This window comes from Dermacentor variabilis, chromosome 7 (genome assembly GCF_050947875.1).
Source record: "Dermacentor variabilis isolate Ectoservices chromosome 7, ASM5094787v1, whole genome shotgun sequence".
Classification (NCBI taxonomy): Eukaryota; Metazoa; Arthropoda; class Arachnida; order Ixodida; family Ixodidae; genus Dermacentor; species Dermacentor variabilis.
This window is the reverse complement of record NC_134574.1, coordinates 107,144,672-107,162,521: the sequence shown is the minus strand read 5'-3', so window position 1 is coordinate 107,162,521 and position 17,850 is coordinate 107,144,672. Positions and strand designations below refer to the sequence as shown.

Sequence of the window (17,850 nt, the reverse complement as noted above, 5' to 3'; positions counted from 1 at the left end):
CCTAGAAAATGCCATAAAAATTCGAGACGTCACAGCCCCCAGGTGCGGGAACTTAAGTAGGCGTCGCCACCCGTATTTCGTTCTTGCGCTTTTTCTGGCTTACAAAACGTCTTATCGTGTTAAGAGTGGTGTTTTTGGTGTTGTGGAACGGTAATTTACTGATGCAGAAGAAATTATTTCTCACTTTAGTGTCCCTTTAAGTCGGAGTGGTGGACGGCAGAGCGACAACGACAAAACGAGCACAGTTGAAAGGCGGGGAAGCATGTAGAAAGACACACACGCGTGGCAGAATTATACCCACTTGCACATGGCTCTATCAGGTCTGGTCAACAACACCACCAACAACAGAAACTTACCCGCCGTGGTTGCTCAGTGGCTATGGTGTTGGGCTGCTGAGCACGAGGTCGCGGGATCGAATCCCGGCCACGGCGGCCGCATTTCGATGGGGGCGAAATGCGAAAGCACCCGTGTGCTTAGATTTAGGTGCACGTTAAAGAACCCCAGGTGGTCAAAATTTCCGGAGTCCTCCACTACGGCGTGCCTCATAATCAGAAAGTGGTTTTGGCACGTAAAACCCCAAATATTATTATTAACAACAGAAACTTATACCACGGCAACAACAACAACAACAACAGAAACTTATACCACAGCAACAACAGAAACTTATACCTCAGCAACAGAAACTTATACCACAGCAACACCACCACCAACCAGCGTCACTAGTGGCTGTCATCTCAGTTCTGTAGACGTATGCATCTACATGTACACGTTTTCGTGTTTCTGCATACGCTGTTTGCTTTCCCGCGCGCGGTGTGATTAGATTTCCCGCGTGCACGCACATATAGGGACGGACCCGGCGACATCCATGTCGCGGGCGAGATAAGGCGCTTTGCGGCGCCTCTTTTTTTCCTTCATCGGCAGCTAAGCCTCGCGCGGAACTCGCTAAGCCTTTGTGTCCTTCCCTTCCGGGCGGTGTGTATACTCGCCGCATCCGCGTTTGCAAATCTGGTTTTCGCAGCCGCGCACATTCGCGCTGGCTCTTGGTTTCTTTTCTTTCGTTTTTGCGTTTCGTTTTGCGCTTCTTTTTCTCGCTCTGGTGCGTATAGTCTAGCATGTCCCCACTGTGCTATTATATATATATATATATATATATATATATATATATATATATATATTATATATATATATATATATATATATATATATATATCGGGGGAGCCCTTTGCGCGGACGGCGCACGAAACTGCACCGCGCCGCGTCCTTCGTCGGGGCCGCAAGCTTCTCGCGTTTTCGTTCTTTTTTTCTCCTTTCTTTCCCGTCTCGTCCTTCCTGTTATTGTTGGGTCCCGTAGGGATCGTCTTGCGCGAAAATCGATGCGCGAGCACATATCGTTGCAGTGGCAGTCTGTTTCGCGGGCTGCAAATGTTTGACGTCTGCTTGTACTTTACGTCTGCTCACGTCGCGCGCATTCGCGGCTGCATCCTTGCGCTGCAAGTCTCGGTGGATGCGGCGCTGTGGCGTTGAGGCTTGAGATCGCGGTTCCGACTTCCCATGCATCCATAGAGTGACCGGATTTTGACGTGGAAGAAAGGGAAACAAAATGGGGGGGGGGAGGGGGGATCGCTATAGGTGCACCGAGATATAACGCGCCCCTCAAAGAAGCCCCTTGGATGTAGGGAAAATTGAACTGGAGTCCTTCGCAACGGGGTCTCTCAGTCGCCGTGTCGACTTAATGCTTCATTACTATTAACTTGATAATTGTTCAACGCACCACAGAGAAGCATACGAAACATGCGCTTACTTCCTCTGCTTCTTACAACTTAAGTCTTGGGTCTATAATATACGATCAGAGGAGTAGCGAAGAAGACAGAAAAAAAAAAAAAAAACGTGCGCAGCTTGCAGTAGTGCTGCAAGGCTGGAGTCGAGAACGGCGCTTGTGGCCACCTAGCTTTCACGCGGCATGCCTAAGTTATTTGTATGTTTTGCGAGGTTATGCCAGGTTTTGCTAAGTTGTTGGTAGGCTTGGCCAAGTCGTTTTTAGGTTTTGCGAAGTTATGTTAGGCTTGGGGGCTAAGTTGTTTCCGGGTTTTTCGAGCTTATATGCTAGGTTTTGCTAAGTTGTTGTCTAGGCGGGCTTGACGCTCGAAGTTTTAGGGCAGTCGCAGGCCGGGATCGCCTTCTCGGCGACGTCGAGCGTTCAGGCGCCGACTCTCGCGTTCCCTGGACTGAAACTCGGGGACCTTCGACTCGGCGTCGCCTCTTCTCGGCCGCGGCTTCGACGCGGTGTTACGGATCTGGGCCTCTATTTTGTAGCGATGCCTTATGCCTTATTCTATGCTATTCTTATCATCCACCACACACGGGCGCCTGATCCCGTTGATAATGTGGGCAGACCGTCGCTCTGACCACTGGCCAAGCGCGAAAAGCCTGAAAAAGCATAGAATCGGAAAAGGCATCGCTACAAAATACCGGCCCTGCTCGGCGGCGACGCATCGCTTCTCGCTTGGCAGTAGGGTGCTCTCGAGCGTTTACTCGCCTGTGACGTCACGACTCCGCCCTACGCGCGTGAGCTGCGAGGAGGTTACATGACTCGGTGCTCTCGAGTGTGGTTGCTAGGCAACGCGAGCTGGCGCACAGCTGGGCTGAGTTTTCTGGTAACGCTCCGTGGCGGAACTAAAGTTTAAACAGCTCCGCTGTTAAAAAAAAAAAAGGAAGAACGTATATGATTCTAATTTCAGCAACTGATACACGAGAGGCATGCGGCGAAGCTGTTTCAACGACCTTCTGACAACCATCGTCGGCGCACGCCGTTCGATCTCGGACGCCTTGGATGAAGTCACTGTGATTCCGGTAGAAAATGAAGAAAATAGACTTCGGGAGCTGATGTATACTTCTCGCGCAATGTGCGAAAGAGAACACGCAAATTGCTTTCAAAAAGCCGTGAACATTTTCGATGTGTTTAACTGTTAACGAAAACGCGATTTGTTGCATGTTAAAGCGGGAGACACACGGTCCGATTCGGTGTCCGATCCGGCGTCCGACGCGCCGGAACGGCAGCCGGAACCGGTGTTTTGCCGTGCCGAAGCGCCGGATCGGACGTCCGGCGTGCGACAAACCGGGCAGATTTTCATCGTCCGACGCGTCTGACAACCGCACCGTCGTTCGTCCGCAGCCAATGACAGCGCGGCTGGCATGTGACGTTCTCTGACGTTCCTTCCACGGAGGCGGCGCTGGCTGGCCGGTTTCTCGCAGTGTTTTTTTTTTCCTTGCCTGCTGCAGTTTGTTTCCGACACGAAATAGTTACCAGTTCAGTAAAATTATCTCGAACGTGTGCCTGTTATGCAAAGCAGCGCCTAGCACACCAGTACTAAGCTACTGGCGAGCTCGGGAGCCGCGACGCGAGGGCATTTCGCGGGCAGACATCACACACCGACCGCCTGAGCGAGGCTGCTCGCTTCGCTTGCACGTTTGCCCTTCGCAACGACTGCGTCGAGTAAACCAATTATATTTAATTACGGGCGACCTAAGCGTACAATGTTAATTGTTTTGGCAAACATAAGCGCTCTTCGACGAGCTCGGTTTGGATGCGTCTGCCTAGCTAGGCCTACCGGCCCTATCGCTGGCTGTTAGCGGAGTCGTCAGTGGACAACGCGCCGTCGTGAAGTGTTCTGTCACTCGCAGGGGCATAATTTTATTGAAAGTGTTCGCGTAAAGCCAAGCAATGTTGTGCATAGTTGTTTATATTGCGTTTCTCGACGTGGCTATGAAGTCAAGCTGGGGGGGCTGGATCTGGGCGGAGCTTACGCGCCGCTCAAGCTTTCGGATGCACGCACCGTGTGCCCCGAATCGTCGTATGCCGCATGCCGGAGCATGCGGAGCCGCGCGTCGGATCGGACGCCGAATCGTACCGTGTGTCTCCTGCTTAACACTTCACATTTAATCCCCGTCTCGCGAGTAATCGTTGATTAAAAAGACATTCGGCGTATCCTCGCAATATTGCGAAGATTTAGCTTGTCGACAAACTGCTTACTAATACAGAGAAAATGAGACATACACCCAATCATAACGATTGCTGCTAAAAAATCCCATACGGGTTCATCGAAAAAAAAAAAGAAAGCCTCGCAGTTGAAGAAAAATTCGTCCTGGTCCGGAACTCGAACCCGGGACCACCGCCTTTTCGTGGTAGCCGCTCTACCGTATCTGAGTTAACCAGCATTTTTCTTCAACTGCGAGGCTTTTCTTCTGCCTAAGGAAGCAAAAATGCAATGGTTCAACCCTCTCGCAATGCAGAGGCTACAAGCTCTAAGCAAAGTGAAGCGAACAGTGCATCCAACGTACACAACGACGTACGTTTCAATAAAGAACAGGCTCAAAACAAGCATCTAGCATCATCAGCAATGGCTCAGACCTCCGCAAGAAAGGAAAAATGCAGTGGCTCATACCACCAAAAGGCAGAGGCTACAAGCGCTCAGAAAAAATGAAACGAACAGTGCATGCATTCATTGAAATCACCAAATAGAATACGCAGAACAGCATACCTTTCAATAATGAACAAGCTGAAAACATGCATCCGAACCGTCAGTAAAGCATTGCTTTACCCCCCTCAGCATTTGTGGTGGTGGCTTTGCAACAACTTCACTGGCCATCCGCTTCGCATTGCTTCGACAAAAGCACCTATGTAACAAAGAAAGGGTTTCACGTGTTGTTGGACAAAGTGTGATAAGCTGTCGGTACCGGCATTATGACTGGCCTTCCACGTTTGCAGTAACCCGGTGCTTCTGTAAAAAAATAATACCTGTATGGATAAGTTAAAGCTTTCTAGTATTCACCAAAATGAACACTTCGCACTCAGCACATAGTTTTTGTACTCTGCAAGGCCTGAATATTAGCCACTGTTGTCAATATCGCGTTACCGCCCGCATCGAGCCATACACGCACCTAGAACGTGTTCGGTGATCGCGGTACGAGGGTAGGAAACGGTAATACCGCATATCTTATACCGTACTTACAGAACGCGTCAACACGGTACCGCTAAAACTCAAAGTATTAGCAGCGCCGTATTACGATACGGTAAGGGTGGTATACGGTACGGTATTACCGTTCCGTACTAACATACCGCGATGACCGACGACGTTTTAGCTGCATGTGCCGCTCGATGCGTACGGTAATGTGATAATGATGATAGCGGCTAACATTGGGGCTTTGCAGAATGCAATAATTATGCGTTGAGCGCGAAATATTCACTTTGCCGAATACATTTAGAAAGCTTTAGCTTGTCCATACGCGCAATATTTTTTTACAGAAGCGCCCGCTACGGCAAACTTAAACGCCAGTCTCAAGGCCGGTAGCGACATCTTGTGACACTTCGTCCTGCAACACGTGAAACCTTTTGTTACATAGGTGTTCTTATCTAATCAATACAAAAAAGGGGTTTGTTTCTTGTAAATTGCACTGCTGCTGACACTTCACACCAGCAGATAAGTAGAATGTAGTTAGTTACTGCAATAAAATCTCTGCGTCCCCTCTAAGTAAACTCTGCATCACTAGATGGCGCCACCTACCTGGTTTTTTTTTATGCCACTGTTTACTTGTCATTTCGTCGCTCCACAGAAGGTGATTTAAAGCAACCTCTTGCCTTGGTATTATCATGGTAAAGAAAGCACGGAGACGTGGACTCTGTGGCCGACATCAGCTTCTCACTGTTTTGGCTTGGTGCAGCTCGGCTCGCGACCCACGGTGCCAGCCAAGCCTTACCGACTGCTTACCGTCTAGTATGCCGCACGGAAAGTCATTCCGTATGGTAAAGTTCGCGCATGCGCAGTCCTCGACCGGTACGGTATTACGCACTTACCGTACCGTATACCGTACTTTCCGTAGCACCGCTAAAAGTCCCTACTAGTCGAACTTGCCGCACTCGTCCGCTAATACGCTTACGGACAAGCTTTAAGCTTTATTATACGCACACACGTCGTCTGCTCGTTGGCATGCAAGGATGCACGCGAGAAGTACGCCGACCAGACGTGCCGGAATGCGCCGGGGTGCGAGCGGTGCCCACCTCATCCACTCGAGTATCTTCTTCGCACGTATGCCATCAGGATAGGAATATCGCGTGACGGCGAGCCCGGCAGCGCGCCGTCTTTTCTGACGCGCGTCCGCGTGTAGGTCTGACGCGAAAACGTGGGCGCCGCACCCGTCAGAGGAAAGCGTGCATCGGGACGCCTGTCGGGAGTAGCCGAACGTGCCTCGGCATATACTGTGGCGTGAAGTGCGGTGATGGATTACCGGAGTATATAAGGGGAAACGGTTGCCGCCTAGTATAGAAAGCAGCCGTTGGTGGCGGTTAAGTATTCCTTCCGTAGTGAGGAACATGGCAGTGAGCATCATCAGGGCACGTCCACGCGTGAGTAGTGTACATTTTGTCGTCGTCTTCGTCGTCGTCGTCGTCGTCGTCGTCGTCGTCGTCGTCATCATCATCATCATCATCATCATCATCATCATCATCATCATCAGGGCAAAGGCCTGCAGTGGGCCTCACCGGCTGAAACGCTCATATTGCAGGTAATCTAATGTTTATTGGCATTAAAAGAATTTGCGAAAAAAGCTGTCTCCGCTGACTGGACGCCGATAGACGTTCCAGAGGTATACACCTAGTGGTGCGCGCGCAGTAGCTTTACTTTCGCGCAGGCTGCGGACTCCAGGACACTGGATGTTCGTCATGTTAAAAGCATGCAATATCGTGGACGTGTGACGTCCTCGCGTCAACGTATTTGTCTGCTGCCGGAACACTAAATGCAGCGCGTAACTAAAACTGGTCGAGGTGCTAGGCTGCGACTTGAAAGAAAAAATAGGAAAGCGTAAAAGGCTAAAGCATTGTTGGAATGCACCTTATTTCTTAATCGGAACATCACTCCGGCGATAATTCCCGTGTGTAACGCGGTGAATTAGCGGCATGCGCCGAGGAATGACGCTTTCGATTCGCGTTACCTTATTGTTTGTACCCTTCAATGAAACATAACAGCTGAATTTCCCGCGTGCTTTCTCTGCGTTCATTGTTACTTCGCACGGTTGTGGCTAATGAAGAATTCACCGACGATTACGATACTCCCTAATGCGAAATTTGAGCGCAGCTCTATACGCGTTTTCATTTCTCGTGTCATTATATTGTATTATGATTATGTAGGTACACGGTTTACATTGCAAAGTGATATGCTGTGAGTAGAGTAGCTGGCGCGGACAATCTGCCTCTTGCGGCACATTGCAGACGGAGCGAAGTGTGGCGCTACTCCCTCGATAATCGGGAGATCGCGAGAGTCAGCGCGTGGGTGACTCGTGGGCGCGATTCACAACAGCCGCCGCAGACAGACTTCCTCTTAGGCAGTGCTTTGTTTCCATGCAGACGATGCGCGGTACTCTGGCGCCATATCGTAGCCATCGTCGTCGCATAGCCCGTCTTGCGCGGCACTACACTTCTCACGCTTTCGTTCCAACATTGACGAGAGCGGCCCTTCGTCGCGGGGAAATCCTGCCGCCAGTGTCAACGGCGACAACACCCAAGGGAGCGTCACATCGAGCCTTACTCGTAGTCGCTCGCCATCGCGCCTTGCAGGAGCAGCGATCGCCGTCACAGACGCTGGTACCGCGGACTGGCGACGCTGCCGACGAGCGTAACCCTCCCCACCTCACGCCACTCAGCCTCCTCCCCCCCCTCCAGAGGTGTAGATGAGATCGCCCGCGCGAATGCGGATGCCGTGGCCGCCGGAAACCCGGTGCATGCGCAAGCCATCTCCCCTCCGCTCCTCCTCCGCTTTTCGCCTCACGATTTCACAGTAGCCTCCTCGTCCACTCTCCTCCTCGCGCTCTCTTCTTTCATCTACCGCTGCGCGTTCGCTTTCATCTTTCGCTGTGCTCGTCCGCTCGGTTACGAGGTGCAACGCCGAGGCACGCCGATGCTCAACGCAAGAGCGGGCGCCTATAGAGCTGCGCTCTAAAATAAATGGAGCCCCTCGGATCCCGTTATTGTCCTCAGTCGCCTGCGAGTGTTCCGTATCGCCCACACGAGCGTCCGACGCGGTCGTTCGCTTGCGATCATGTCGTGCCCCCACGAAACGTGAGTCTCTTCATTTCGTGTACGCCTTTGCGCAGAGGTATTCGCGGCTTCTCGTCGTCGTCGTCGTCGCCTTTGCCGTCGGCGAGCTTCGATCGCTTCTCATGCCGTGTGGTCAGCGTGTTGTCTCGTCCGTCACGCGATGCACGCGTCGTTTACTTTTCTTGGAGCTGCCCGGTGGCGTGAGGGGAAACGCGAAAAGGCCGGTATGCGGGTGGTAGGCCTCTTCGCGGTCCTTTCCTTTGAACGCCGTCTGTTTCAGCGTGAGTGTCGTCTGCTCGTTTTCTGCGGGAAGCGTTCGTGTACTAGTAAACAGCGCTGGCAGTGACAAATTAACGTGACACTAAACAGAAACACTGAATCACTTTTTGCACGCAAAAAAAGAAACTTTTTTTTTGGAAGTATTATCGTGCTGAAAACCCCAACGGGGCTGCACGTCAGTGGGACGTCACGGATATTAAGGTACTTTTTTTCGTGTTTAATTGGAGCTCAGTGAATGTTCTTCAAGCTTCAGTACTTGGCTCATTTTGAATACGATGTAGTTCAACTTTACCATTAAAACAGTTGCTGAGCATAGACACCTCCAAAATTGATGACGTCACGGTGGGCTGGGGCGAGCTGTCGTCGCCAACTCGCCCGTGGTTTTTTACAAGTTTTTTGCCTCGCCAAACCTTTTCTCACCGGCTGTAAGATGTATTTATTAATAGTAGGATGATTTACTAGCACAGCTCGAATGTTCTTTTTCGATATATTTCAAGGTTTGTGTAATGTTAGAGATGGAGAACCGTGGCATATATTCGTATCATTAACCGTTATAACCGCTTCGGGCGAACGAGGGGCTGGAAATATCTAGTCGAGCGGATTCCACTTGTGAAGGCGTGCCGATAGCTATTCGGTGAAACCGAGATTTTCGTGTCGTAGCCAATATTCCATGTTCGAAAGCCGAGCCTCTCCGATTCACCGATATTAGGGGAACGCGTTCCCTAACTTCCGTGCGTGCGAATGTGCAAAACTTTTTTTTTTTACCGCTTGTTTAGTACGTGTTCTCCGCCTGGCGTGGGGCGAGTCACTTCACCGATCGCGTTGGCCCATGCGTGAAAGGCTCGGGGGGAAAGAAAACCCTATTCTATGCATGTATCGACTCCCGTCGCTGCATCTTGAGTTTGGAGACGCATTATGCGCGGATTGACCGATCGACTGTCCTTGTCAACTTTCACTGTAACTGTTTCCGTTTAGGGCGGTGCCTTTATGAAAAAAAAAAGGGGGGGGGGAGCGGGGATGGGGCGGTTTAGCGTATTTTAAGCTTCGATAAACCCGTTCAACGTGCTGCAGGTGGCTGCAGGTATACCTAAGAAGTCGAAGCCACGGGTACGAAAAAGGTGAAAGGGAAAATGTATGCCGATTTTTTTTGCCATTTCCCTAACGGGATGTTGAATAGGTGGCACGTATGGACGTGGCCGGAAATTTGCATACAAAGGGGGCCGCGTTTAGTTTCCGCACGCGCACGCATATGCACAGGCGCTCGCGGCGTACGTTCGCGCGTGCACGCGTGAAATGCATTCGCGAGCTTCTCTCTTCTCTTTCGCTGTCCCCTGCCGGATTTTGTGGCGGTGATCTTTATCCGAAAAACTTTGCAGGCTGTAGCGTCAGGGTTTAAGTCGATCGTTTGCACGGAGGGGCCACGTGCTGCAGCAGTACGTTGTAATTTCGGCGGAAACGTTTTCAAAGGTTGGCGCATGGTAATTAGTCTTTTGTTTTAGACAGTTTTTTTCGTGCCACGCGAGTTTCGAAGTTTCGCGGCCGGAGGCGGTCGAAAGGCTGCCTCGTCGCTATTCGTGTTTGAGTTTGTCAATGCGGTGGCAAAGCAAAAGGGCGAGGGCGCGGTTTATGTGCAGCACTACCTCGCAGGAAGCTGGGGAAATTGCGAAAGTCGCGTTCCTTGTTTAGTTTTGGTTAGACCCACATTTTCCCCAGCCAACCGTCGCCGGCAGTAGTGCCATACGCGGTTCTCCGTTGCAGTGCAAGTGGGAAAACTTCTTTTTTTTTTAAATTTCGCGTGGACAGGGTCGCATGTTGCGTGGACGTGATGTATATCTGCCTTCCTGCGGCAATATTTTCGTTAGTTAACTGCAACTACGTTAAAGAAGAAAACATCTTCGTTAAAGGGTAACTGCGGCGCTTTTTTAACCATATTAGGACATTGTCATTTGCTAATGCCATTCACAGTCCTGTCACCGGTAGGATGGTTTAACTTGCTTATAAATTCACCAATAATTTTTTAATAAGCAATAAACGAGATACCGAAAGGCCAAACCACACGTACCCTTGCCGGCGCGCGAAAGCTCGCCCCCACGCGCTCACGCATGCGCAGATGGTGCTACGCAGATCGTATACGCGTCGAAACGCGGCGCCAGCACAACAATCTTCTCCAGTGACATATAGGTGCTCTGGCTGCCCCACGAAAATACGAAACGACGTGTACCAAGGCGAAAATAGTCAACCAAGAAGTGGGTGCGAGCGCTGGCGCGCGTCATGTGGGTCCACACCGCCATTACTCGCGAGGACGCGAGCTGTCGCGCGCCGGCAAGCGTACGTGTAGTTTGGCCTTAACACGACTGCTATAGAGCGAGCTCTTAGCCGTTCTAACCTGTCACTTCCGATGTGTAAACGTGTCTCCGTATTGGCGGCTCGCGTCAGCGCCCAGCGCCAAAAATGGCGCGAACGGGAAAGCGCGCCCGTCGGGGAGGGGGGGGGGGTAGGTTGAGTGGGAGTCGCGGACGGACCTCTGGCCTCGCGCACATCCGCACGCTCTTATCGCGGCGACCCCATTGCTTGGGAAACGACGCGCTATCTCGCGTGCTGTTGTGCCGGACGAGGCCCCAGTGCCGACACTGGAGTTTGGAACGACTTTGATTCGCAGAAACCATGCCTCGGGAGTCGCTTCTGGGGAAGGTCGCTTGTAGGCAGAACGTTTAATCCACGCATAAGTTTGCGCCCTCTCCCCTCCCATCCCGCACGTAACGATCGATGCGGCCGTAAGCTTTTGCGTCATAAGTACCCGAGGGGACACTTATGTCCGCGTCACATACGTTGTTAGATACGGGACCATTTCCTGAGGCTACTTCGAGTTCCCCAGACCACATCGAATCGCACCACTGCTAAGTAAGGAATGCAGGAGCACGGATGCCACATTCCTGAGGCACGACACGTGCAAACAAGTCGGCGGGCCCCACAGCCGGTGGAGCTATTCAATGCTTGACTCTTCCAGAAAACGAAGGGATAGCCCGGCACTGTTCCAGGTAACGTGAGTCCCGAAGCCAGACGGCTGTGATGTACCGGAAAGGCCTGGCAGCGTCGCCCCGGCCGCCTTTGAAGAGGGCATTTGCAAGCCAGCGAGGCCATACCGCCGGGAGTAGGGGGCCCTCGGACAATTGGGGCCCACGCGTCGCCGCCGTCCGCCTTTGAAGAGCGCATTGCAAGTCAGCAAGGCAAGACCGCAGGGAGCCGCCGGGTGTGACACCACCGCACGGGCGCCTACCATTGGCCGAAAATGGCGTCATCTGAGCGGACTCTCCCATTGGCCGAACATGACGCGTCTTCCAGACATCGAAGGGCTTAAAAGAGAGCCGCCGGGTGTGACACCACCGCAGGGGCGCCTACCATTGGCCGAAAATGGCGTCATCTGAGCGGACTCTCCCATTGGCCGAACATGACGCGTCTTCCAGACATCGAAGGGCTTAAAAGAGAGACCGGGAGCAGCAAGAGCATTCCAGAGGATTCCTAGAGCATTCCCGGATTCACCTCTCTCGAACGTCTTGCCGCGGGCCGCAGCGTCCGAGTTGCTGCCGGCCTGTAATGACTGTACGACTGTTCATTGACGTCTCTTTGTAAATAATGTAAAATAAACCTCCCAAGTGTTTCATCCCGATGTCCGTCCTCGACTCCTACAACGTGCTCTCTGGAGACTATTGAAATTCGCGAGGTTGCGCTTCATCAGTATGTTTGTTTTAAACTATACGAGAGGAATAAGTTTTCAGAAAGTGTGCCCGCTCTTGGCGTTTGCGCGACCAGCGACAACTCGCTTTATCAGCGAGGCTTGCCAATTTCAGTGGACGCTTGACAGAAGTATTGTAACACTGGTTAAACTAACCTTACTTTTTTTTAGCTGGAACGCTTCTAAGCTTCTCCCACTCCCTCTTTTCCCGTGCGTATATGTTTGACTTTCGGCCACGCAGTGCATGTTTTCCTAATGCACGCGAAGTTTGCAAGAAGTTTTCTCTTGCCAGTGAAAGTTCTTGCACGCGTGTTGTTCGTATCGCATTTATTTTATTATCCAGTCCACGCACTGCCCCGTGCAGTAAACGTGCGGTGTTGGTTTTGCTCTGTGGCGTAACCGCTGCACCGCCATCTTCAAACTTGCGAAGCCGCTGTGCGCCGTTGATCGTTGCGCTAGCTTTCGCAAGCGCCGCCGCCATTCTTGACACGTTTGCGTATACCTCTACGTATACGCGCTCCATATACGAGCGCCGAAACGACCCAGTGATTCACAGACGCTCGCTGTTGTGTGTGTGCTGTGGAAATGGCCGAGAATGACTGCCATGCGCCCTCTTGTTTCTTTCTTTTTTTTTATGGAGAGACAGAGAAACGCCGAAGAAAAACTTTAAAGAACTGAACCGGTGCTCATGCGCGAGTTGTCCTCCGAGCGCGGAGTGGCGATTTCTATGCTCGTAATGCGAGACCGCGGCAGGGCCTCCTCCTTGTTCGCCGGCGCTAGTACAAGCATGCGAGCGTCCCTCTACTTTCAAATTGCCTATTCTGGGAGCCGCATAAGCCGCGCCTTGGTTTGGTTATTTCTCTTCCCTAACGACACTTGGCGATTTCCCTAACGACCCCCTTGTTCCCTTTTTTTCTCGCCGGCTCTTGCTTCGTCCCGTCTACGCATGCAGGAGCCTCCCGAAAAAAGCCGGGGATTATATTCCTCTCGTGCTGCGAGACTGGGCGCGATGAATACTTCAGGAGATTTCTTTCCGTCTGGCAAATAAACATGTAGAGGCCGCTTCCCTTTGTTGTTTGCCCCGGCAAGGTCTCGCAACGGCCCTACGAGACCCGGCTTCGTTTGGCCGTTATTCCTTCGCGGTTCCCGTTTTTCCGTGCGTACCCCTCTTCCCTGGTGCTGTTGACTCGGTCGTTCCGTGCTCTTTGCCTTCCCGTTTTCCCTTATGTTACGGGCACTGCTTCTTTCGGTCACTAGGTCGTCGGTCCGTCTCCGTTGTTGCAATGCGCCTTGCTCTAATAGTATCCGGAGGAGTTCTTGTTCTTTTTATATAGTCTTTTCTTTCTGTCCCGTCTTGGGACAAATGGGTTTGGTTGTTTCCGGGCCAAGCCACTTAAGCGTTTCCGAGGTTCTGACCCCTCCCCCGCCCCTCTTTCCCTCCGGTTTATTCCCTGATGTTTCAAGCACTCCACGTACTGCGTCTTTCTTGTTGCCGGATTACGTATCTCTCCAACCCTGTTTACGGTTTCGTACCTCCTACCCAAAACCCTCTCGACAGTATTTTTCGTTTCTGTTTTGTTCCCTTTTCGGAGATATGTCTTGCTTCCACTATCTGCTCAGTTATTCTCTCTTGGGTCCTTCTCGAAAGTTGTTCCTTTCTATTTTCGGATGAGCGTGAGTTCTGCGGGGCTCCAGGGGGCACCACTTAGTGAATGAAAGCTTCTTACGTCGCCCGCGACCTCTGTATTACGTCACGTTGTGAGTCATCTTGCGGCTTACCGATGGGTACTTCGATGTAGGTGCACGTTAAAGGACTTCAATTGAGTGGTCGAAATTAATCTGGAGTCCTCAAGCCTACGGCGTGCTTTGCAATCTGATCGTAGTTTTGCCATGCAAATCCCCATAGTCAATATTTAGGTTTGTTTTTTATTGCACATGTGGTGTTCTACCTGCCATTAAGCGACCATGGTGGTGGCCGTTCTCCCGCCAAGTTATATATATAATATCAAGTTGTAGTTATTCTTTCCTTTCACTCCTCCACCCTTTTTTTTTCTTGCTTTCTTTCTACCTCTTTTTTTTAAATGCAGCAATGCAAGTCGTTTTTGCTCAGCGTCGGTGGGCGATACAGTTTGCAACTTGTCACCCGAAAACAGTATTCCACACTTCTCCTTCTGTTCATTTCCTTTCTTTTCTGTCTGCATTCTCGCGTCTTATCGAAAAAAAAAAAACGAAAAGGAACGCACTTCAGACTACACATTCAGACGGTGACCGACCGAGTGGCCGGGATTTTAGTATATCCGCCGTAACCGGAAGGATCTGGGGTTTTGTCAGACGTCAGGCCATTCTGCGCAGCTCCTGTTTCAGCGGAACGGCGGTTAGTAGCAGAGGAGGCATACGCTTACGCTTCACGAACAGTGCGCACCGAATCTCCATTCAAAGAAAGCGAAAGCTTTGTACATTCTTTCCCCCCGTTTCTTTACGACTTGGTGCACTTCCGCGCTTCAAGATAGGCCATTCGTCATCCAACATCACTATTCAATTCACGTTCGATGTCGATTTTTTTCCCCGTTCTATTTCAAAGCGAGAAGTTTCTTTTCAGAGTGATTCCGCGTTCTCGGCGTACGTTGCCTTACGTCTGGCTTGGCTTCCGTTTGGTTTGGCTTTGATCTATGCATATGTTTTATTTATTTATTTATTATTACTTTCTTTTCTTTGAGCAGAGAGCTCGTCATCTTCATCAGCCTCGATCCGCGTCGTGGCACAACGGAACTCGCTCAACCGATGTCTTGTTCCTTCATTTTCTTTTATTTCACTTCCTCCGCTCCTCTCGGATTCCGTCTGTCCCTTTTCATTCCGTTTCGCGGAGGATGAGGCTATCCGGGCAGCTTGCCAGCGGCGGCGTCCTGTTTGTTCGGCTTTCCTGCGCAACAACCAGGCTCAGCGGCTAAGTTTTCTGTCGGAATGCAGGGGCCCCAAGTGCCTTCCGTTTCTTTTCGTTGCGGTTTCCTTTTCTTTTTATTTAATTTGTTTCACTCTGCTCGGAAACTCGTTTCGGATCGCCTCTGGGCCATTGTTCTCGATACCACTCGATGCCACTTGCGGCATTTGTTTCGCATTAGTTTCATCCTTTTTTTATAGTAGTGTGTTGTAAACAGGGACTGTGTTGTTGCGCGAGGGAGGGATCTGGACGCCATTTTTTATCTGATTATGTCCCGTTGAGGCTAAAATATCTGTTGCTTTTTCTTTTTCACTGTAAGCTTGGTGGCATTTTTTTTTTTGCCTTCGGTGTAAAGGTTTGTCATTATCAGAAAGCCTTGTTGAATTTTGATGAAAATTTCGCATCGTTTGGTGTAAGTGTGTTTTATCAATGGCATAGCTGCGCGACGCTTCTTCTCCTACAATATACACCCCACTTGTGCGGCTACTTTCATTATTTTCTGTTGATGTTATTTTACTTCGACACATATCTTTTGCTGCACAGTCTCTGTTCAGAACAAGTTTTTTTCTTCTGTTTTTCTGCTGGCGACATTTTCTCAAAATCTCACGTTGCGTTCACTTCCAGGCACAACGTAGCGTTAGTAGCACGCGTGACGCTTGTTTGTGCTTTGTATGGTGCGAAGTGTAAGTCGAATGAAGCGAGAGATATGAGACGAGTTAACTTTTGTTTTGCAGTCGTGCGCTTACGTGTGCATTTCTACGTTCTCTGTTAGCGAATCCGACGGTACATGTTCCTGAGCTTAATATATTGTCTCGCTATACAGAATTACCCGAGATAGAAAAGAAAAAAGAGGAAACGTGTTCGGAAGTATAAAGATACGTCGTCCTTCCTTCGTCTGCAGACGGAGCGCAGTGCCGTCGTGTCACGTTCCTGATGTTTTTTTTTTCTTTTTCAAAACTTCCTTTCTTCGAAGTTCATTTGCCAGCGTGTGGGTGGCTGTTTTTCCTTGTTTTATCAGCAATATGCAAATTCCGTACATTGCGAAGAAAGCTCCGCGTCGCGTCAGCCAGCCAGAAAGGAGAACAAGAAAAAAAAGAAAAAAAAGGCTATTTCATTGTTCTCCTCTCGTCGCCCTTCGCGCTATACCGAAGGTCCATCGTGGAAAGGTTTAGCAGTGCACCTTGGGCGAGTCGCTGCTTCCCTTCGCTTAAACACGCGGCCTGATATCGATACATACTTGTTAGCCGATGCCAGCTTCCGCACGATGCGAGTTTCACTGCACTTCATGGCGTTTGGGAGGCGAAGTACAGCCTTCCGGCTCGTTCATTCAGCGGTGCTCTTATCTTGATTCCCGTGAATTTTCTCGCGCGACAGTTGGGACTTCCTCGTTTCCGGGTTGTTTTTTGCATCTAGGCGCGCGCATCGTTTCGGCGAAAATTAGCGCTTTCTTGACTGTAGTTCTGCTTGCGTGTGGCCCCTCAACCTTCGACTTCACGCTTTTCCGATTTCTTTTTCTTCTCCTCGCTTCTGAGTCGTGAGTTTAGGGACCCGATTCCGCGGTCGCGGCGGCTTCTTGCCGATGAGAGAGGGCAATATGACTTAAAATATGGTGTTCTGAACGAGACAATTTAGTTGGGAGGCCTGTTGACGTGGATCAAAGACAATCTCTTTCCCGAGGGAGTTGGGGGCGAGGGTCGGGCAGCTTCAATTTTTTTACTACACTATCTTCGGGATCGGACCACATCTTTTAGACAGCAAAATACCCGCGGGATTGCTCCCCATGCCCCCTCTCTCGAAAAAAATATAAGCTTAGATACTCGATACGCAAGAAAAAAAGAAAGGGGTTGGGTTGGGGGGGGGGGGCGGCAACGGGTGTAACTCGCTAAGGAAGGCATTGTCTTCAAATGGGTTTCCCGTATGACGGAGCCTTTAAGTGATCAGCCGTAGACGAACGAGAGATGTCTCAGCTCGAAGCCAACGTTTCTACAAGGGCACTTATTTGTCTTCGCCCTGACAGATACCCTTGTCGAGACATTAGCGCAAACTTATAAGATGTCACTCGTTCAACCACTCTTAATTACTTAAATGTAGTGGCGTGCGAATAGTGAAAATTTTAAATTGATTTCCGAATATATTTCTGCTCTATAAGTAGAAATAAACGTGCAAAAGAACAGTGATTAAAAAAAAGGACAGTCTCATTTCCCGGTTACACGTAAAGTTGATTGGTGGTTCCGTTCATCTGTGAGGTTCTAAATCAGCAAGATATGAAAGGTTTAATTAGTCACCTTAGTTTCCGGTTCGCTTAGCGCGGATGGCTAGTCATACGTATATATTATTTTGCTTGATAGACAGGATTCGATAATCGCGATTAACATGTACGTGCGGCCCCAATCGATGTAAAAAAAAAAAAAGTCGAATATCGAATTCTAGAACCGTATACTTCAATTCGAAACTCAAGTATTTGATTCTTATTCCAACTATTGATTAACCGGCCCCTACCTGAAAGGACCGGGTTGCCTGCCGCGGGAGTTCAGTTGCTATGGCCTCGTAGCTGGGTACGAGGCCGTGGGTTCGATTCCCGGCCACATTTAGACGAATGCGATATGCAACAACTCTATCGTACAATGCTTTGGGAACACATATTAAAGACGCGAAGGTGGTCGAAATGAATACGGAGTTCTTCAATATGGCGTGCCTCAATCATATCGTGGTTTTGGTACTTAAAACCACAAAATTTTGCTAATCTTTTAATGCCCGTTTCGGGACATTAAACCCCACAATTATATCAGCAAGATGAACTAACTCACCCGCACG

At 50.2% G+C, this 17,850-nt stretch overlaps 1 protein-coding gene across 3 annotated transcripts in view; it reads left to right on the top strand.

The window, feature by feature from the left end:
* Snap25 (Synaptosomal-associated protein 25kDa) overlaps window positions 1-17,850 on the top strand; it is a 328,534-nt gene that overhangs the window by 52,456 nt on the left and 258,228 nt on the right. The gene's annotated exons all lie outside the window — the stretch shown is intronic.